We start from the raw sequence: 21,222 nt of genomic DNA, 5'->3' as shown, positions 1-21,222 counted from the left end.
CAAGGGAAAAAAAGCAGCGTTGTAAAAGAGGTGACGGAGCTGTCCTCTCAATAAGAAGGGTGCCAGCGAGCTTTGCTCTCGCTTACGGCCACACCCCCTTGAGCACGCCTGATCTCGGAAACTAAACAGGGATGGGCCTGGTTAGTACTTGGATGGGAGACCGCCTGGGAATACCAGGTGCTGTAAGCTTTTAAGCGCAGGAGGCGCCCTATCCCCGCTCGCTCGCTCATTCCCCTGTTCACATGTACAGTGCAGCTTGTCCTTCTGTTTATTTGTCAGCTTTGGCGAGACACGGGTGCTTGTGTATTAGCGTGAGCGTTTTTTATTCTGATCATGAACAGTTTTACAAGTCCGCAAAGGATCGAGGAAAGGTTTATCGCCAGCTGAAAAGAGACACAGCGCTTCGGCTGTGGAGACTTGTTCGGCTGGCGTTCGGAGAGTCGCGTTTTTCAGAATTGTATTGAGATCGTTTTCCACAGAGCTCAGATGTCAAAGCACAGCAGCAGCTCTCCACAGCGATCCTCTATAGCGCCCTTTCTCCCGCAGCTCCGTCCTCATTGGAAGGAAGCAAGAGTGAAAGGCTGAAGTGAAATAGAGCGGGACGAAGGCAGTGAAGAGAGAGAGAACGTGGGAAGAAGAGAAAAACGCAAGGGAAAAAAAGCAGCGTCGTAAAAGAGGTGACGGAGCTGTCCTCTCAATAAGAAGGGTGCCAGCGAGCCTTGCTCTCGCTTACGGCCACACCCCCTTGAGCACGCCTGATCTCGTCTGATCTCGGAAGCTAAACAGGGATGGGCCTGGTTAGTACTTGGATGGGAGACCGCCTGGGAATACCAGGTGCTGTAAGCTTTTAAGCGCAGGAGGCGCCCTATCCCCGCTCGCTTGCTCATTCCCCTGTTCACACGTGCAGTGCGGCTTGTCCGTCTGTTTATTTGTCAGCTTTGGCGAGACACGGGTGCTTGTGTATTAGCGTGAGCGTTTTTTATTCTGATCAGGAACAGTTTAACAAGTCCGCAAAGGATCGAGGAAAGGTTTATCGCCAGCTGAAAAGAGACACAGCGCTTCGGCTGTGGAGACTTGTTCGGCTGGCGTTCGGAGAGTCGCGTTTTTCAGAATTGTATTGAGATCGTTTTCCACAGAGCTCAGATGTCAAAGCACAGCAGCAGCTCTCCACAGCGATCCTCTATAGCGCCCTTTCTCCCGCAGCTCCGTCCTCATTGGAAGGAAGCAAGAGTGAAAGGCTGAAGTGAAATAGAGCGGGGACGAAGGCAGTGAAGAGAGAGAGAACGTGGGAAGAAGAGAAAAACGCAAGGGAAAAAAAGCAGCGTCGTAAAAGAGGTGACGGAGCTGTCCTCTCAATAAGAAGGGTGCCAGCGAGCATTGCTCTCGCTTACGGCCACACCCCCTTGAGCATGCCTGATCTTGTCTGATCTCGGAAGCTAAACAGGGATGGGCCTGGTTAGTACTTGGATGGGAGACCGCCTGGGAATACCAGGTGCTGTAAGCTTTTAAGCGCAGGAGGCGCCCTATCCCCGCTCGCTCGCTCATTCCCCTGTTCACACATGCAGTGCGGCTTGTCCGTCTGTTTATTTGTCAGCTTTGGCGAGACACGGGTGCTTGTGTATTAGCGTGAGCGTTTTTTATTCTGATCAGGAACAGTTTTACAAGTCCGCAAAGGATCGAGGAAAGGTTTATCGCCAGCTGAAAAGAGACACAGCGCTTCGGCTGTGGAGACTTGTTCGGCTGGCGTTCGGAGAGTCGCGTTTTTCAGAATTGTATTGAGATCGTTTTCCACAGAGCTCAGATGTCAAAGCACAGCAGCAGCTCTCCACAGCGATCCTCTATAGCGCCCTTTCTCCCGCAGCTCCGTCCTCATTGGAAGGAAGCAAGAGTGAAAGGCTGAAGTGAAATAGAGCGGGGACGAAGGCAGTGAAGAGAGAGAACGTGGGAAGAAGAGAAAAACGCAAGGGAAAAAAAGCAGCGTCGTAAAAGAGGTGACGGAGCTGTCCTCTCAATAAGAAGGGTGCCAGCGAGCTTCGCTCTCGCTTACGGCCACACCCCCTTGAGCACGCCTGATCTCGTCTGATCTCGGAAGCTAAACAGGGATGGGCCTGGTTAGTACTTGGATGGGAGACCGCCTGGGAATACCAGGTGCTGTAAGCTTTTAAGCGCAGGAGGCGCCCTATCCCCGCTCGCTCGCTCATTCCCCTGTTCACACGTACAGTGCAGCTTGTCCTTCTGTTTATTTGTCAGCTTTGGCGAGACACGGGTGCTTGTGTATTAGCGTGAGCGTTTTTTATTCTGATCATGAACAGTTTTACAAGTCCGCAAAGGATCGAGGAAAGGTTTATCGCCAGCTGAAAAGAGACACAGCGCTTCGGCTGTGGAGACTTGTTCGGCTGGCGTTCGGAGAGTTGCGTTTTTCAGAATTGTATTGAGATCGTTTTCCACAGAGCTCAGATGTCAAAGCACAGCAGCAGCTCTCCACAGCGATCCTCTATAGCGCCCTTTCTCCCGCAGCTCCGTCCTCATTGGAAGGAAGCAAGAGTGAAAGGCTGAAGTGAAATAGAGCGGGGACGAAGGCAGTGAAGAGAGAGAACGTGGGAAGAAGAGAAAAACGCAAGGGAAAAAAAGCAGCGTCGTAAAAGAGGTGACGGAGCTGTCCTCTCAATAAGAAGGGTGCCAGCGAGCCTTGCTCTTGCTTACGGCCACACCCCCTTGAGCACGCCTGATCTCGTTTGATCTCGGAAGCTAAACAGGGATGGGCCTGGTTAGTACTTGGATGGGAGACCGCCTGGGAATACCAGGTGCTGTAAGCTTTTAAGCGCAGGAGGCGCCCTATCCCCGCTCGCTCGCTCATTCCCCTGTTCACACGTGCAGTGCGGCTTGTCCGTCTGTTTATTTGTCAGCTTTGGCGAGACACGGGTGCTTGTGTATTAGCGTGAGCGTTTTTTATTCTGATCATGAACAGTTTAACAAGTCCGCAAAGGATCGAGGAAAGGTTTATCGCCAGCTGAAAAGAGACACAGCGCTTCGGCTGTGGAGACTTGTTCGGCTGGCGTTCGGAGAGTCGCGTTTTTCAGAATTGTATTGAGATCGTTTTCCACAGAGCTCAGATGTCAAAGCACAGCAGCAGCTCTCCAAAGCGATCCTCTATAGCGCCCTTTCTCCCGCAGCTCCGTCCTCATTGGAAGGAAGCAAGAGTGAAAGGCTGAAGTGAAATAGAGCGGGGACGAAGGCAGTGAAGAGAGAGAGAACGTGGGAAGAAGAGAAAAACGCAAGGGAAAAAAAGCAGCGTCGTAAAAGAGGTGACGGAGCTGTCCTCTCAATAAGAAGGGTGCCAGCGAGCCTTGCTCTCGCTTACGGCCACACCCCCTTGAGCACGCCTGATCTCGTCTGATCTCGGAAGCTAAACAGGGATGGGCGTGGTTAGTACTTGGATGGGAGACCGCCTGGGAATACCAGGTGCTGTAAGCTTTTAAGCACAGGAGGCGCCCTATCCCCGCTCGCTCGCTCATTCCCCTGTTCACACGTGCAGTGCAGCTTGTCCGTCTGTTTATTTTTCAGCTTTGGCGAGACACGGGTGCTTGTGTATTAGCGTGAGCGTTTTTTATTCTGATCAGGAACAGTTTAACAAGTCCGCAAAGGATCGAGGAAAGGTTTATCGCCAGCTGAAAAGAGACACCGCGCTTCGGATGTGGAAACTTGTTCGGCTGGCGTTCGGAGAGTCGCGATTTTCAGAATTGTATTGAGATCGTTTTCCACAGAGCTCAGATGTCAAAGCACAGCAGCAGCTCTCCACAGCGATCCTCTATAGCGCCCTTTCTCCCGCAGCTCCGTCCTCATTGGAAGGAAGCAAGAGTGAAAGGCTGAAGTGAAATAGAGCGGGGACGAAGGCAGTGAAGAGAGAGAGAACGTGGGAAGAAGAGAAAAACGCAAGGGAAAAAAAGCAGCGTCGTAAAAGAGGTGACGGAGCTGTCCTCTCAATAAGAAGGGTGCCAGCGAGGCTTGCTCTCGCTTACGGCCACACCCCCTTGAGCACGCCTGATCTCGTCTGATCTCGGAAACTAAACAGGGATGGGCCTGGTTAGTACTTGGATGGGAGACTGCCTGGGATTACCAGGTGCTGTAAGCTTTTAAGCGCAGGAGGCGCCCTATCCCCGCTCGCTCGCTCATTCCCCTGTTCACACGTGCAGTGTGGCTTGTCTGTCTGTTTATTTGTCAGCTTTGGCGAGACACGGGTGCTTGTGTATTAGCGTGAGCGTTTTTTATTCTGATCAGGAACAGTTTAACAAGTCCGCAAAGGATCGAGGAAAGGTTTATCGCCAGCTGAAAAGAGACACAGCGCTTCGGCTGTGGAGACTTGTTCGGCTTGTTCGGCGTTCAGAGAGTCGCGTTTTTCAGAATTGTATTGAGATCGTTTTCCACAGAGCTCAGATGTCAAAGCACAGCAGCAGCTCTCCACAGCGATCCTCTATAGCGCCCTTTCTCCCGCAGCTCCGTCCTCATTGGAAGGAAGGAAGAGTGAAAGGCAGAAGTGAAATAGAGCGGGGACGAACGCAGTGAAGAGAGAGAACGTGGGAAGAAGCGAAAAACGCAAGGGAAAACAAGCAGCGTCATAAGAGGTGACGGAGCTGTCCTCTCAATAAGAAGGGTGCCAGCGAGCCTTGCTCTCGCTTACGGCCACACCCCCTTGAGCACGCCTGATCTCGTCTGATCTCGGAAGCTAAACAGGGATGGGCCTGGTTAGTACTTGGATGGGAGACCGCCTGGGAATACCAGGTGCTGTAAGCTTTTAAGCGCAGGAGACGCCCTATCCCCGCTCGCTCGCTCATTCCCCTGTTCACACGTGCAGTGCGGCTTGTCCGTCTGTTTATTTGTCAGCTTTGGCGAGACACGGGTGCTTGTGTATTAGCGTGAGCGTTTTTTATTCTGATCAGCAACAGTTTTACAAGTCCGCACAGGATCGAGGAAAGGTTTATCGCCAGCTGAAAAGAGACACAGCGCTTCGGCTGTGGAGACTTTATTAATAAGGCCCCTCAGTAGTTGAGATCTCTGTTATACCCATCTAGAAACATGCAATCAGCATGTTATTGCTGAAGCAATAGTCACAACATTATTCCACACCTGGGTGAGATGCGGGTTATGATGACAGTCATGCTTTCTACACCTTATACTGAGCTCAGAAATGGACCAAGCGGACATCTCACGAGCAGATCCCTCTGCGTATAAGAAAGGCAACTTGTCTCAGCAAAAATACCACGGATTCACATCCAAAATATGATAAAAAGGCAAAAACCCCACACTTGGAATGGAAACGTACCCTAAAAAGGAAACACGGTTTTAAAACGAACTTGATTTTCCCCTGGAGAAACCTTTTTATGGACACACATCGCATCTATTACACATGTAGAACTAAATATAAAGATAAAACTTAATATAAGAAGTCATGACATATCACACATGACGAAGTCTGGTCCAGAATAAACAGTTTACACTGACCCACCTTTATTTACCCTGGTCACTCACTTCTATTAACTGTTTAACTGGGTAACAAATTAATATTTGTTTCAATTTGGGATCTACACCTGGGAGCCCTGAAATGTTGGCCAGAGGGGAGAAGCTGATATTCAGACGTGAGAATATATTAAAAAAAAGGATCTGATGTTGTTTTTCACCTGTCTAATCAAAGCTTGTTCAAAAATTATCTGATTATAGGACACACGAGTTTATAATCATACTCATTCCACTTTTTAACCCCGTATATATGCACAATATGAAACGTATATACACTAAATCTCACGTGTGACTCCCATAATATACATTTCTTTACGAAAATTAGGAACACTTACTACAATTATCAACCCCCCATGACGAGGCAATATTTCATACCTTTGTTTCTTTGTGGGTTCAAAGTTCTGTCCTGTCGTTTCACACGTAATGTTTTGGTAGTTATCTCAATTTTCCTTTGCAATTATCTCCAAGATCATCATCAACTTTTTGTAAAACGCTATGGACAACTGATATTTAAAGAAAGTCCTGTACCAAAACGTCTTCGTAGGGAAAGACAACTTTTTTTTTCCTTACGTTAGTCGCTACACGGTTACTCAAAAAATCCATTCACCGCCTTTAAAAAAAAGTTTCGTTTTTTATTGTGGTTCACTGACATTTCTGTCACAATTCTGAGGGACCCCAAATAAAATTCACTTGCCGGTATAAAGACGCCGGCGAGGATAAGACAGGTATCGAGCCACCTGCGTATCTAGCGGACGTTTAAAATAAAAAAAATGGCGTGTAATGTTGCGAAGGGCTACTGTTTTTTTTATAGTTTGTCGATTGTAAGGGACGTGGGCCGCGACAGAAATACTGGACGGGGTGGGAAAAGGTTTATTGATGGTTTATTGTACCGCAACGGTCACAATTGACTCACCAGCAAAGATGGCGCCGAGGCCACATCGACTCCCTCCCGCTCTGCCTCGCACCGAAGCTCGAGCTGCGGAGCGCGACGCCAAACCGCCGGTCCACGGGCGCGGGCGCCGGACATAGACGTCATAAACCCTTCCGAGGCGCAGGAATTATAGATCACTGTAGTTTCTTCTGGACCCGGGTTAGGGACAGTGTGCCCTCCGTGAGAGTCTTCTGAGGAAGCCAGTGTCTCATGGGTGTCCAGGCTTGGTACCATCTGTCCATCACAGGACACACAGACACACACACTCACACACCCTGGACAGGACACCAGTCCATCACAGGACACACACACACACTCACTCACACACCCTGGACAGGACACCAGTCCATCACAGAACATACACACACCCTAGATAGGACACCAGTCCATCACAGGACACACACACACACACTCACACACCCTGGACAGGACACCAGTCACTCACAGGACACACACACACACTCACACACCCTGAACAGGACACCAGTCCCTCACAGGACACACACACACAACCTGGATAGGACACCAGTCCCTCACAGGACACTCAGACACACACACTCACACACCCTGGACAGGAACCAGTCCATCACATGACAAACACACACTCACTCACACACCCTGGACAGGACAGCACTCCATCACAGGACACACACACACCAGGGCCAGTTTTCCCAGAAGCCAATTAGCCCAAAAGCCTGTCTTTGGACCCGGAGAACACAGGGAGAACATGCAGACTCCACACAGACAGTCCCCCCCCCCCTGGGTCCAGACCCGAGCCCGGAGCCCCCCCGCGCTGAACCCCTCCGTACAGACGGCCGCACACAGCTCCGTTGTTCCCGATTCCCGAGGTGATCTGTTAAAAGAAGCCGGTGTGTTGCCTCCAGGTGACATTTCCTACTGGAGTCAGGACAGGAGGCTCTTCTGTACACAGAAGGGGGTGGGGGTGGGGAACAAGCCGCCCAGCCCTGTGATTGAAGCCGATACCCCGGCCTCTCTCCAGACACAGCTGGGTGAGCTCCTCCAGTCAGTACAGGGGGCTCTACTGTACACAGAGGGTGGCGGGGGTGTGGAACAACTCCTTTGTTCGGGGCCTTGGGACATTCTTGTTGTGAAAGGCGCTATATAAAAAAAACTGAATTGAAATTGAATCTTACAGGTTTGGGTTTTTCGGAGATCTTGTCAGAGATCTTGTCTGACGTGCCATTTCAAAAACGTAACGACACTCCTCACGTCCGAGCGCCGCCGGTCTGTGACGTAACGTATGCTTACACAACCATGACGGTTTCATCATGGACAACACGAAAGCCCGAAAAGTGGTTAACGTTTTAATTTGGCAATGCCACGATGGATCCCAGTTTTTTTTTTTATTTTGGGGGCCAAAGAGGACAAAAAAGGAAACGTCTGGAGGTGGATCGATGGTCATCTCTGCGGTTGTTCTGATGTTCTGGAAAAAACAAAACAAAAAAAAAACGGCTCGCTTGCCCGGTCGTGTAGTGTTTCCACACCCCACGCAAATCAACTTCTCTTCGCCCCCGAGGGCTCGTCGCCCGCCGCACCCCTCTCACGTGATAGGGGCTTCCCCCGGCTGTGACGTACTTACCCTACCCCCTTTTCCGCCAACGTCATACCGAAGGTCGCGCTTCGGGCCGCGGCGATGTTGACGGACTGTCTTGTAGCGTGAGAAGGGTTTAAATTTCGACTTAAGGAGTTGGCCATCGTTATATTTCGCGAGGTATCATACGGGGGGAAAAAGAACATTTATATTTATCAACCTACTAGTAATACTGGGTGGATGTCACGTTCCCCAAAGTTCAGTGCCTCTCTCTAATAAAGTAGAAACGCGACATTAAACTCCGTTCAAAACGGGAGAAATCACCAGGACACGATACAACTGACGTCCGGAAAAGAAAAAAAGAACTCCTATTCCCATTTGTAATGACCCCGTTGTGTTTTTCCCGGTGTGCGCTTATCTTTCGGAGACCGTTTCTCTCTGGTGTTGTTTTGCTGTTGGAATAAATGCCGAGGTGACCCTTCTGTGTGGAGTCTGCGTGTTCTCTCCAGCGGGTCGTTTCCTCCACCGCAGGGGCTGGTCGAACCGGGGTCTCCCAATCGTCACAGAAGTGTGTGTCGTTTTGGGTGGTGGTGGGGGGGTGCATCGGGGATACTGCGCCCCAAGGGGGTGACCTCTCACCTTACTCCGGACGAAGGGAGAAGACCTGTACCTTCACGAGTCCGGGTTGTGAAAACTTCTTCTGGCAGTTCAAAACGTTTCGAAGGGACTACAGCGCTACCCTGTTTTCCATTTGTATCGTGTATTATTAGACAGTTATAAGTATCTGTACTGATCACAGAGTCCCCCTCTCACTGCCAGGACTGAAGCCCAGTGCAGCACGAATAATAATAATAATTAATAAGTCTGGACTCTCCACTCAGAGCTCCTCCCAGGTCAGGGGGATCCCCTCCAGCCCCCCCAGTGTGCAGCCCCACCTGGATGATGCTCCAGTCCGCTCAGCACACAGCAGCTCTCAGTGGGGAGGAGAGCAGAGGGATGGAGCCAGTTCAGAGAGGGGGGTGATACGGAGGCCATGATGGGTCAAGACCAGGGGGGGAATCAGGCCAGGACACTGGGATAACACCCCTACTCTTCTCCAGAAACACCCCGGGATTGTTAACGAGCACAGAGAGTCAGGACCTCGGTTTTACGTCTCATCCGAAGGACGGCGCCTATTTACAGTCCAGTGTCCCCCGTCACTATACTGGGGCATCAGGACCCACACAGACTGCAGGGTGAGAGCGCCCCCTGCTGGCCCTACTCACACCTCTCCCAGCAGCAACCTTAGGGGGGGGGGGGGAGGGAAAAAACCAAAAGCTAAACAGATTTTTTTTAAAAAATGTTTATTGATGCTTAACAAAAGGTCATCAGTCCAGTCTGGGGCCCCTCAGCTTCAGTCCAGACCAGTCTGGGGCCCCTAAGCTTCAGTCCAGTCTGGGGCCCCTCAGCATCGGTCCAGCACAGTCTGGGGTCCCTCAGCTTCGGTCCAGCACAGACTGGGGTCCCTCAGCTTCGGTCCAGTCTGGGGTCCCTCAGCTTCGGTCCAGCACAGACTGGGGTCCCTCAGCTTCGGTCCAGTCTGGGGTCCCTCAGCTTCGGTCCAGATTGGGGTCCCTAAGCTTCAGTCCAGCACAGTCTGGGGTCCCTCAGCTTCAGTCCAGACTGGGGTCCCTCAGCTTCGGTCCAGCACAGTCTGGTGTCCCTCAGCTCCTGTCCAGTCCAGTCTGGGGTCCCTCAGCTTCGGTCCAGCACAGTCTGGGGTCCCTCAGCTTCGGTCCAGTCTGGTGTCTCTCAGCTCCGGTCCAGTCCAGTCTGGTGTCCCTAGGCTGCAGTCCAGTCGTCTGGTGTCCCTCAGCTCCGGTCCAGTCCAATTCAGTCCAGTCCAGTCCAGTCCAGATCTTAGCAGGCACAGAACCAGGAAAGGAACCTGGAAAGAATATTGTTATTGCAGGTGTGAGGGACACAGACACAGATGTCACCATGACATCAAACAGCAAGAGGAGACTCCTCCTTGAATCACAGACACGACCGGGCGGCGCCCCCCTGTCTGCTCACCTGCACCTCCTCTTCCTCTTCTTGTCCTTCCCGGCAGCCTGCTCCTCCTCTCCCTCGCTCTTCCTCTCCTGACCCACGGTCTCCGCCGCCTCCATCGGCTCGTCCTGATCATCTGTCTCCACCGACACGCAGCTCAGGGAGTTTAAAAAGACGCACCAGCGCTTCTGAAGCAGAGACAGGAGAGTCACGTTAAGAGTCGGACTGGACACTCCAGTACATGAACACTGCACTGGGAGAGAGGGGTTGATACAGACACACTGACTGGACACTCCAGGACATGAACACTGCACTGAGAGAGAGAGGGGTTCATACACACACACTGACTGGACACTCCAGTACATGAACACTGCACTGAGAGAGAGAGGGGTTCATACAGACACACTGACTGGACACTCCAGTACATGAACACTACACTGAGAGAGAGAGGGGTTCATACAGACACACTGACTGGACACTGGACAGGAGTAAAGAGAGGATCAGAGCATTACCCACCTTCTTTTTCTTCTGTCTCACAGGAGGTGGTGATTGGACCTCCTCCAGCTGGAGTCCGAGGAGGGAGAGAGGGGGCAGGAGAGGGACAGCACAGGGAGAGAAAGAGAGAGACAGGTGAGTCAAGTGTCCCAAGAGTACAGAGACTCTGCTGAGATCACACTCGCAGTGAGTGACACCGACACTAACCAGCCTCAGGACAGCACTGCTAGAGCACCACAACCCAGACTCAACCACATCACAGCACAGATCAAACAGCAATATCTCACACATTGGGACACACACACACAAACACAACATAAACTGGAATGCTACAGAACCTTAAACAGACAATACACACTAGCTGAATATTTGACCAAAATAAAAAATAACAAACAGAAACAGACCCTGACGAAGTACAGGCTCAGTGACCACAACGTGGCCATAGAAACTGGGCGACACAGGCAGACCTGGCTGCCCAGAGAGGACAGGCTGTGCTCCCACTGCCAGCGGGGAGAAATAGAGACAGAGGTGCACTTCCTACTGCACTGTGACAGATACTCTGGGATTAGAGAAACATTCTTCCCGAAATTCAGAAATCTAATCCCAGAGTTCCCACACCTGCCAGAATCACAACGGGTCCCAATCCTACTGGGAGAGGGAGGAGGGAACTCAGTTGATCTGGCAGCCCAGTATGTGATCTCCTGTCACAGCCTGAGGAACAGTGAGTCTGTCTCCCAATAATGCTCCAGCCGCCTACAGTATATGTCAATATTTTATAATATGTCTTTGTTGTAAATGTCTGTAACATGTCTGCTTTACGCAGAGAGTGGCGGGGGTTGGATGTCAAGGCCTGACGATACCGCATTACGCAGAGAGTGGAGGGGTGGGATGTCAGGGCCTGACGACACTGCTTTATGCAGAGAATGGAGGGGTGGGTGTCAGGGCCATACGACACTTCTTTATTCAGAGAGTGGAGGGGGTGGGATGTCAGGGCTAGATGACACTGCTTTACACAGAGAGTGGAGAGGTGGGTGTCAAGGCTATACGACAGTGCTTTCCGCAGAGAGTGGTGGGGGTGTGATGTCAGGGCCATAGGACAGTGCTTTACACAGAGAGTGGCGGGGCTAGGATGTCAGGGCCATATGACACTGCTTTACACAGAGAGGGGTGGGGGTGGGATGTCAGGGCTTGACGACACTGCTTTATGCAGAGAGTGGAGGGGTGGGATGTCAGGGCTATACGACACTTCTTTACGCAGGGAGTGGCAGGGGTGGGATGTCAGGGCCTGACGATACTACTTTACACAGTTAGTGGTGGGGATGGGATGTCAGGGCCATACGACACTTCTTTACGCAGAGAGTGGCAGGGCCTGACGACACTGCTTTATGCAAAAAATGGAGGGGTGGGTGTCAGGGCTATATGACAGTGCTTTCCGCAGAGAGTGGTGGGGGTGTGATGTCAGGGCCATACAGCAGTGCTTTACACAGAGAGTGGTGGGGGTGTGATGTCAGGGCCATACGACAGTGCTTTACACAGAGAGTGGCGGGGGAGGGATGTCAGGGCTTGACAACACTGCTTTATGCAGAGAGTGGAGGGATTGGTGTCAGGGCCATATGACACTACTTTACACAGAGAGTGGTGGGAGTGGGATGTCAGGCCCTGACGATACTACTTTACGTAGACAGTGGCAGGGGTGGGATGTCAGGGCCTGACGACACTGCTTTATTCAAAGAGTGGAGGGGTGGGTGTCAGGGCTATACGACAGTGCTTAATGCAGAGAGTGGAGGGTTGGGTGTCAGGGCTATACGACAGTGCTTTCCGCAGAGAGTGGTGGGGGTGTGATGTCAGAGCCATACGACACTTCTTTACGCAGGGAGTGGCAGGGGTGGGATGTCAGGGCCTGACGATACTTATTTACGCAGAGAGTGGCAGGGGTGGGATGTCAGGGCCTGAAGATACTGCTTTTCTCAGAGAGCGGAGGAGGTGGGATACGACCTCTCAGTGGGGCCAGCAGGGGGCACTCACCCTGCGGTCTGTGTGGGTCTTAATGCCCCAGTGTAGAGACGGGGGACACGATCTGGCCCACCAGCGACGAGCAGGTTACAAGATCTAGACAAAGGGAGCAACTCTTAGTCGTATGAGCTTAGTCACACATCGCAGCGATTAAAAAAACAAAACAAACATATTATGTCTGTTACTAACGACTTTTTTTTCCTACATTGAAAGTCACTTTCCCGGGTGATTTTCTAGCACGACTGGGGCTCTTCATTTCTCCTCGGTGTCTCATCGCGGGCGGATTTGAAACAGACCACAGAAGGTGGTCACACACTATATTATTATTTAGAGACAGGCTCACTGTCTGTATCTCAGGCTGGGACAGTAAATCACACTGTATTATTATTATTAATATTATTGAGAGTCTGGCTCACTGTTCCCCAGGCTGGGACAGGAGATCACATACTGTATTATTATTGATTGACAGGCTCACTGTTCCTCAGGCTGGGACAGGAGATCACACACTGTATTATTATTGAGAGACAGGCTCACTGTCTGTTCCTCAGGCTGGGACAGAGGATCCCACACTGTATTATTATTATTGAGAGACAGGCTTACTCTCTGTTCCTCAAGCTGAGACAGGACATCACATACTATATTATTATTGATTGACAGGCTCACTGTTCCTCAGGCTGGGACAGGAGATCACACACTGTATTATTATTATTGAGAGACAGGCTCACTGTCTGTTCCTCAGGCTGGGACAGAGGATCACACACTGTATTATTATTATTTAGAGAGAGGCTCACTGTCTGTTCCTCAGAGTTGGACAGGAGATCCCACACTGAATTATAATTATTGAGAGACAGGCTCACTGTATGTTCCCCAGGCTGGGTCAGGAGCTCACACAGTATTATTATAATTATTGAGAGACAGTCTCACTGTCTGTTCCTCAGTCTGGGACAGGAGATTACACACTGTATTATTATTATTGAGAGACAGGCTCACTGTCTGTTCCCCAGGCTGGGACAGGAGATAACACTGTATTATTATTGAGAGACAAACTCACTGTCTGTTCCTCAGGCTGGGACAGTAGGTCACACTGTATTATTATTATTGAGAGTCTGGCTCACTGTTCCCCAGGCTGGGACAGGAGATCCCACACTGTATTATTATTATTTCGAGACAGACTCACTGTCTTTTCCTCGGTCTGGGACAGATGGTCACACACTGTATTATTATGGAGACAGGCTCACTGTCTGTTCCTCAGGCTGGGACAGTAGATCACATTGTATTATTATTATTAATATTATTGAGAGTCTGGCACACTGTTCCCCAGGCTGGGACAGGAGATCCCACACTGTATTATTATTATTTTGAGACAGGCTCACTGTTTGTTCCTCAGGCTGGGACAGGAGATCAGACACTGTATTATTATTATTATTATAGAGAGACAGGCTCACTGTATGTTCCACAAGCTGAGACAGGAATTCACACTGTATTATTATTATTGAGAGACAGACTCACTATCTTTTCCTCAGTCTGGGACAGTTGGTCACATACTGTATTATTATTATTGAGAGACAGTCTCACTGTTCCTCATGCTGGGACAGTAGATCACACTGTATTATTATTACTGAGAGTCTGGCTCACTGTTCCCCTGGCTGGGACAGGAGATCACACACTGTATTATTATTATTGAGAGACAGGCTTACTCGCTGTTCCACAGGCTGAGACAGGACATCACATATTGTATTATTATTATTGATTGACAGGCTCACTGTTCCTCAGGCTGGGACAGGAGATAACACACTGTATTATTATTATTGAGAGACGGGCTCACTGTCTGTTCCTCTGGCTGGGACAGGGGATCACACACTGTATTATTTTTATTGAGAGACAGGCTCACTGTCTGTTCCTCAGGCTGGGACAGAGGATCACACACTGTATTATTATTGAGAGACAGGCTCACTCTCTGTTCCTCAGGCTGGGGCAGGAGATCACACACTGTATTATTATTATTGACAGATAGGCTGACTGTCTGTTCCTCAGAATGGGACAGGAGATCACACATTGTATTACTATTATTGACAGATAGGCTCACTGTGTCTTCGCTTGGGCTTGAACAGGAGATCACACACTGGATTATTATTATTGAGAGACAGGCTCACTGTCTTTTCCTCAGGCTGGGACAGGAGGACATACACTGTATTATTATTATTGAGAGACAGTCTCACTGTCTGTTCCTCAGGCTGGAGCAGGAGATCACATACTGTAATATTATTATTGATTGACAGGCACACTGTTCCTCAGGCTGGGACAGGAGATTGCACCCTGTATTATTATTATTGACAGATAGGCACACTGTGTCGTCGTTTGGGCTGGGACAGGAGATCACACACTGTATTATTATTACTGAGAGAGAGGCTCACTGTCTGTTCCTCAGGCTGGGACAGGAGATCACACACTGTATTATTAGTATTGAGAGACAGGCTCTCTGTCTGTTCCTCAGGCTGGGACAAGAGATCACACACTGTATTATTATTATTGTGAAACAGGCTCACGGTTTTTTTTCCCGGGCTGGGAGAGAAGATCACACTGTATTATTATTATTATTGAGAGTCTGGCTCACTGTTCCCCAGGCTGGGACAGGAGATCCCACACTATATTATTATTATTGAGAGACATGCTCACTGTTTGTTCCTCAGACTGGGACAGGACATCCCACACTGTATTACTATTATTGACAGATAGGCTCACTGTGTCTTCGCTTGGGCTTGAACAGGAAATCACACACTGGACGCAGAGCCGATCATTTGCAATTGGGCTGTGCCGACAGACCAGGACGAGCTCTGTCGGCTCAAAAGCAGCGCAGGACCTGCAAGAACAACAGAAAGATTAGCATCCAGCGGGGGCTTCTTAGTGAGCCCAAGATCTCATCAAGAATCGGCTCCAGCAACAGGGCTGGGTGCATTGTTCCATTCTCCGACCACTCTCGGTGTAAACAAGTCCCTCCTGGTCTCTGCTTGAATTGCACTTTCCTGCGTTTGCTTTGGTGTAACTGGCTTCCCCTGCATGGGCGAATGTGTAGAAGATCCTTAGTAAGTCATTGAAGAAAACCGAGAAGAGGTCGGAGTGGCCTCTGTCGTTCATCAACGATCCAGTCAGGCAGTACTCCTCTGTAAAGCGCCGTTCGTTCACATCGATTGGCTTTTTTTTGCCTTCATTCGTACAAGTAGTAAAAGCAGACGCCCCTATTCTGCCGTGACTCGGTTGCGGCTACAACGCAAAGTACTGACCACTATACGATCACGGCGAGTTACCGAGACACACGTGGCAGGGCGGAAAAGGCTGTGCTCTCTTCGTGTGACATAATTCGGAAAAGTCCTGACGTTGCATTTCAACTGAGCCCCAGTATACATCGACCCTTCGACACTCTGAGTGACAACTCTCTTGCGTGTTTTCTCATATTTATGTAGTTTGCTTGCATGATGCCCGGAACAGTGGGGTTGTGTGCTCCCATATGGTCTAGCGGTTAGGATTCCTGGTTTTCACCCAGACGGCCCGGGTTCGACTCCCGGTATGGGAACGTGTCCGTTTTGCCTCCTGCTTTCCAAAAGATCAGCACCGTGTACGAAAGAGCCGCATTAAAACTACTCGAACGTGCAAAACGTGCGAGAAGAGGGGGCGCTTGTTTCCAACCGAAACTTCTCGCGTGTGAGACGAGCTGATCATCGCTGTGGGAGGGTTACTCTGGTAGACAGGGCTGACCTTCGGCAATAGGATTTATACTCTCCAAGATGATATTTGCACTTTCTGGAGAGGCGATTTTCTCCACTTCAGTAGCCCGATTTCGTCGATTGCGTGGAGAGGGCTGTAGAATGTGGCGCCGCCTTTCCTGCTCCGTCCATGACAGGCGTGCTGGTCTCTGGAGAGAGAGCACGGTCCATCAGCGCACTCCAATAAAGGCACTGGAACCAGCTGAATCGCATTGGCGAAGCTCAGCGCTGGGCCGCTGGGCACGGTTTACCACCGTTTCCATAGTGTAGTGGTTATCACGTTCGCCTCCCACGCGAAAAGTCCCCTGTTCGAAACCAGGCGGAAACAGACTTCTTTTGTCGCCACGCTGTGATCGAACAGACCCACTCACCTCTTAGTGTGGCGGGATCTGCACAGTGCAGGTCGCAGCGCATCCTGCTTTCACTTCAATGCGCGTCCTGATGTACCCCGGTCTCCCGGGTGGGGAGACAGGTGGGGACAGGTGACAGGTCCTATACTAACGAGGAAGACATCGCTCTCTCCGACCCCCGGCATCGTGTCCCGACCCACCGTGCTGGAAGCCGACGCGTGCTGTGATTCCTTTACGGAGCAGAAATGACAACCGAGGAGCCGAGAGATCATTTCAGCATTTCGCGTCTGAACGGAAAACACAAACGACCAACTCGGAATGACTTGCCTTTGACGCTTTTCAAAGCGTTCTTTGTGCACGATGACTGCGCCGCCTAGCAGATACAAATGGGTTGTACAACTTTGAACTAGCAAATGGAAGAGGGCTGAAGTAAGAGACAAGATGTAAAAAGGGTTAACTTAAGTCAATTCTGCCTGAAAATTAGACTTCTAAGCAACAGGGGTTTATGGCAGGAAAGGGGGTTAACTGATAAGGATTCCAGATGCGAGGGGCATAATCTTAAACTGACCATTTGGCCAGGGTCTCTTAACTGGCCAAATACCATGACCCCCCCCCCCCTTACCATAACATCGAATGATGTCTGAAGCAGCAAGGAAGGACTATATAACCTGAAAGTTTGTACCGGCACATCGAAGAATACTTCGGTTTTGTTGTTTCTTGCGGGAAAAAAGTCCCGACTCTCTCTGATCGATTGGGAAATCTCTGCTCCCTGCGAGAATCGCCTGAGATGACGGAGTAAACGTGAGTTCCTGAATTCCTCTGGCCCGGGGAAGACACCGGTAATGTAATGGGTGGTTTGCTGTAAGCCCAGAATTTGGTGTGGCAGGCAGTCCGCGGTATTGTGTACAGGCGTTCGAAGCTGGTGTAGGCATCCCACACTGACAGATGAAGAAACTGAGTCTCTTTAGTCTGAAGGGAGTGTCTCACACTGACAGGCCGGAGGAACTGAGTCTCTTTAGTCTGAAGGGAGTGTCTCACACTGACAGATTGAAGAAACTGAGTCTCTTTAGTCTGAAGGGAGTGTCTCACACTGACAGGCCGGAGGAACTGAGTCTCTTTAGTCTGAAGGGAGTGTCTCACACTGACAGATTGAAGAAACTGAGTCTCTTTAGTCTGAAGGGAGTGAACCCAGGTGCCCTGTGCTGAGCCAGGATCAGGGTGGAGTGGCGATTGCCATGATCCGGCGAGCACAAAGCTTCATCAGCTGCCCTTTGCCACAGGAGGTAAGAGGATGTCCAGTGATGACGGGCTTCCCTGTCCGTCGTGGCAGTGAACAGGTCCTGGTTACAGGATCACTAAAAAAGGAAATAAAGACTGAAATCAGATCCGACCCACCATGCTGCCATGGCGACGGTGCACTGCCCAGTGAAAGTGGCAGCCTGTCCCTGGACTGTGGGTGGAAACTGGAGCACCTGGAGGAAACCCCCACAGACCAGGGAGAGAACATGCAAACTCCACACAGACAGCACCCACAGCCCAGGTCCAGCACTGTGAAGCATGCCCGACGATGCGGAAGGGCTTTTACAAATGAGTGTGTAACTCACACTGGTGCCCAGGATGGCCTGCTATCGGATCGCAACCTAATTTTCTTAATGCAGTTTGTTCGAAGCGGTTCGCAGGAGCTGGAGGTGAGGACTGAGCTGGGGTCCAGTGTGTGAGAGTGACTGCTGATGTCGTGTGTGTGTGTGTGTGTGTGTGTGTGTGTGTGTGTGTGTCTGTGTGTGTGTGTGTGTGTCTGTCTGGATCATTGTGAGCGCCGTCAGGTTTGTGTATTTGTTTAAACAAGAGGACATGTCTGTGCGGGTCTGACTCTGTGTGAGGGTGCAGCTCTAACTGTGTGAGCGCGGGCCTGTCTATCTCTCTACAATGCATGAGGGGCTAAATCTGCCTCTGAGAACCCGACTTTTCAGAAGAAAAATCTATGAAAAGGCACGGCCTGGCCCTCTTCTCTTGCTCCCGACGTATAACACCCTGGGGGATGAAGCTGGTGTCTTCAGCTGTAACCCTAGCTATTTATGCAAACAGCTCTTTTATGAAAAGCAGCTCTAGGCCTAGACAAGAGGAACAGATAAAACAAATCTTGGATTTATGGCTTATTCAAAGCAGACTGAGCGCTGCTATACTGTATGTAGGAGCCAGAGATGAAGAATGAGCTATTTAAGGAAATCAGGAGTGTGAGAGAGGGACTGTGTGTTTTTCCTCCCAGTAGAGAAGGCTTGTGGTTCTTTATGCTTTTCTGCACAGGCTGCCGTGTTGGGTTCTTGGTTTGAATGCTCGAGTTGTCAGGCTGGCGTTTTTTGATCCTGTTGGAGCCCATAATTGTGAACAAGGCGCTTGAGGACGTCTCTGTGCGGGTGTGCATTTGTAATGAGGTGTGTGTGCCTCTCTGTTTCAGTATAAAAAATGCATTTAAGACATTCAGCCTTTTCATGTTCCTAATATTCTTTCCTTCTTGACCATAAGAACTAAGGTGGCTGCTGGAAGAGGTGTTAGTGGGGCCAGCAGGGGGTGCTCACCCTGCGGTCTGTGTGGGTCCTAATGCCCCAGTATAGTGATGGGGACACTGGACTGTAAACAGGCGCCGTCCTTCGGATGAGACGTAAAACCGAGGTCCTGACTCTCTGTGGTCATTAAAAATCCCAGGGTGTTTCTCGAAAAGAGTAGGGGTTTTACCCCAGTGTCCTGGCCAAATTTCCCATTGACCCTTACCAATTATGGCCTCCTAGTAACCCCCATTTATGAATTGGCTTCATAACTCTGCTCTCCTCCCCACTGATAGCTGGTGTGTTGGGAGCGTTCTGGCGCACTATGGCTGCCATCGCATCATCCAGGTGGGGGCTGCACATTGGTGGTGGTGGAGGGGAGTCCCCATGTCCTGCAAAGCGCTTTGAGTGGAGTGTCCAGAAAAGCACTATATAAGTGTAAGCAATTATTATTAATTATAATGTAGTAAGTCCATTGTCCACTCCATTGCAAGGCATACACAACACAAACACCAGGAACAATTATCTCAGAAGCCAGTTAACCTCCCAGAAGAAATAAAAGGTGTTAAAAGTAAGTATCTCCTTTAGGTGAGGACAGACTGGATCAAACGAAAACAACATTTGAAGTGAATTGCAAATATATTGAGTTGTGATGCAACTGTAACTTGAACCTAACATGACTGGGTGGTGCATTTTTGAAATTGCATTTTCACAGCTGAAATACAAAATGAAGCTGATCGCAGTCCAAACTCAAGGTATTGTTGTAAAACTAAATATTCAACATGTTTCTACCTGTCCCTTTTCAGCTCACTCAGAAGTCCACAGCCTGCAGCCTCTCTGGTCCAGTGGAGGTGCTGTTTGATCCTGCAGGATCTGTCCAGTCTCACATAGTCTTACTGAGCAGCGCAGGGCTCCCTGGCCCCAGGTACGAACAGTGAGTGTCAGTGCAGAACAGCTCTCTGATACTCCGCTCCCTCACTCCAGCTGATCAGGGGAGCTACACAGTGAGGGACCTTAAGGGAAGCACTATCAGCACTGTGATCATCACTGTGGGAGGAGAATGAATTCTGGTATCCGAGAGCTTTTTACCGAATGAGGCTGGAAAACGTGGAGTGTAGCTTGTGCCTGGCCTGAACCCTCTCCAATGGCTGAGCGATGTGTATCTGCAGCTCTTGCAATGCAGCTCAGCACTTGCAATGGAACTACACCCTGAATCAGGACAGTGTGGGGGGCAGTGCACTATGGGAGTTGTAGTTCCTGCCAATTGGGGAAACGCCCCTCAGGACTACATTTTCACATTGGCTGTCCACACGTGGCTTCGCACTCCAGGAAAACGTCCCCACGCTTATGTCCACGCTTACTTTTCCAGGCACCAGAAGCCAGGCACATAGGTGCCTGCAGGATTATTTTGCTCCAGAAATGGGAAAAAAAATTAAGAGCATAATCTGACATGCAAAACTCCCCTTTATTCGAAAACAAATAAATAACTTTATTTGTTTTCGTGCAGCTGCTGCTGCTGTATTTTTTTTTATTTTGAGGGGTTGTGGGTCACCCGGTCTGCGGCTCACCTCTTACCCCCGGGGCAGGCAAGCCAAGCGCAGATCCCTGGGTCTGTCGCCGTCAGCAAAGGTGCGCTGTCGGGGGATAGGTGGTGGCCTCTGCTCTGCTGCTGGGCAGTCTCTGCTGGGGGTGGGAGCTGAGGTAAATGGAGGAGTAGAGCACTGTGGTCTCTTCTTCCTGCTCGCAGAGAGACAGACACACACACACAGAGGTGTGCTGAGCTCAGCTCAAGAGCTCTTGATCTTGTCTATTCTTGTATATGCCTCCAGGAAACTCACAGTACGCACACAGAGCAAGGACAGCTGAGGTTCCACACACAGACACACTGAGACTCAGCTGGAGTCAGATGAGCTGTTAATCAACTTTCATTTAAAAACACCTTCTTATGTAGCAGCACATAGGGTAAACTCTCAGTGTACAGACACACTAAAGACCAGAGATTCAACACACTTCAGCTTGAGTGAGGCTGGAG

The 21,222-nt window shown here is 50.2% G+C and overlaps 5 non-coding genes and 4 pseudogenes across 5 annotated transcripts; all 9 read left to right on the top strand.

Annotated features, from left to right (window-relative positions):
* Positions 1–80: 80 nt before the first annotated feature.
* Positions 81–189, top strand: LOC148666471 (5S ribosomal RNA; annotated as a pseudogene).
* Positions 190–727: 538 nt separating this feature from the next.
* LOC148666470 (5S ribosomal RNA) lies at positions 728–846 on the top strand. The gene has a single exon (XR_015937307.1). It is a non-coding gene; the product is annotated as a 5S ribosomal RNA (ribosomal RNA).
* A 539-nt stretch (positions 847–1,385) lies between these two features.
* LOC148666469 (5S ribosomal RNA) lies at positions 1,386–1,504 on the top strand (annotated as a pseudogene).
* Positions 1,505–2,041: 537 nt separating this feature from the next.
* LOC148666468 (5S ribosomal RNA) lies at positions 2,042–2,160 on the top strand. Its single transcript, XR_015937306.1, has one exon. It is a non-coding gene; the product is annotated as a 5S ribosomal RNA (ribosomal RNA).
* Positions 2,161–2,697: 537 nt separating this feature from the next.
* On the top strand, positions 2,698–2,816 carry LOC148666467 (5S ribosomal RNA). Its single transcript, XR_015938098.1, has one exon. It is a non-coding gene; the product is annotated as a 5S ribosomal RNA (ribosomal RNA).
* Positions 2,817–3,355: 539 nt separating this feature from the next.
* Positions 3,356–3,474, top strand: LOC148666466 (5S ribosomal RNA; annotated as a pseudogene).
* Positions 3,475–4,013: 539 nt separating this feature from the next.
* On the top strand, positions 4,014–4,132 carry LOC148666465 (5S ribosomal RNA; annotated as a pseudogene).
* Positions 4,133–4,672: 540 nt separating this feature from the next.
* On the top strand, positions 4,673–4,791 carry LOC148666464 (5S ribosomal RNA). The gene has a single exon (XR_015937305.1). It is a non-coding gene; the product is annotated as a 5S ribosomal RNA (ribosomal RNA).
* Positions 4,792–16,035: 11,244 nt separating this feature from the next.
* trnae-uuc (transfer RNA glutamic acid (anticodon UUC)) lies at positions 16,036–16,107 on the top strand. The gene has a single exon. It is a non-coding gene; the product is annotated as a tRNA-Glu (tRNA).
* The last annotated feature ends 5,115 nt before the right edge of the window (positions 16,108–21,222 follow it).

Source organism: Lepisosteus platostomus, chromosome 5 (genome assembly GCF_059453375.1).
Source record: "Lepisosteus platostomus isolate fLepPlt1 chromosome 5, fLepPlt1.hap1, whole genome shotgun sequence".
NCBI classification, from domain to species: Eukaryota; Metazoa; Chordata; class Actinopteri; order Semionotiformes; family Lepisosteidae; genus Lepisosteus; species Lepisosteus platostomus.
Note: the sequence above shows the minus strand (reverse complement) of the source record. Positions and strands in the feature narration are given on the sequence as shown.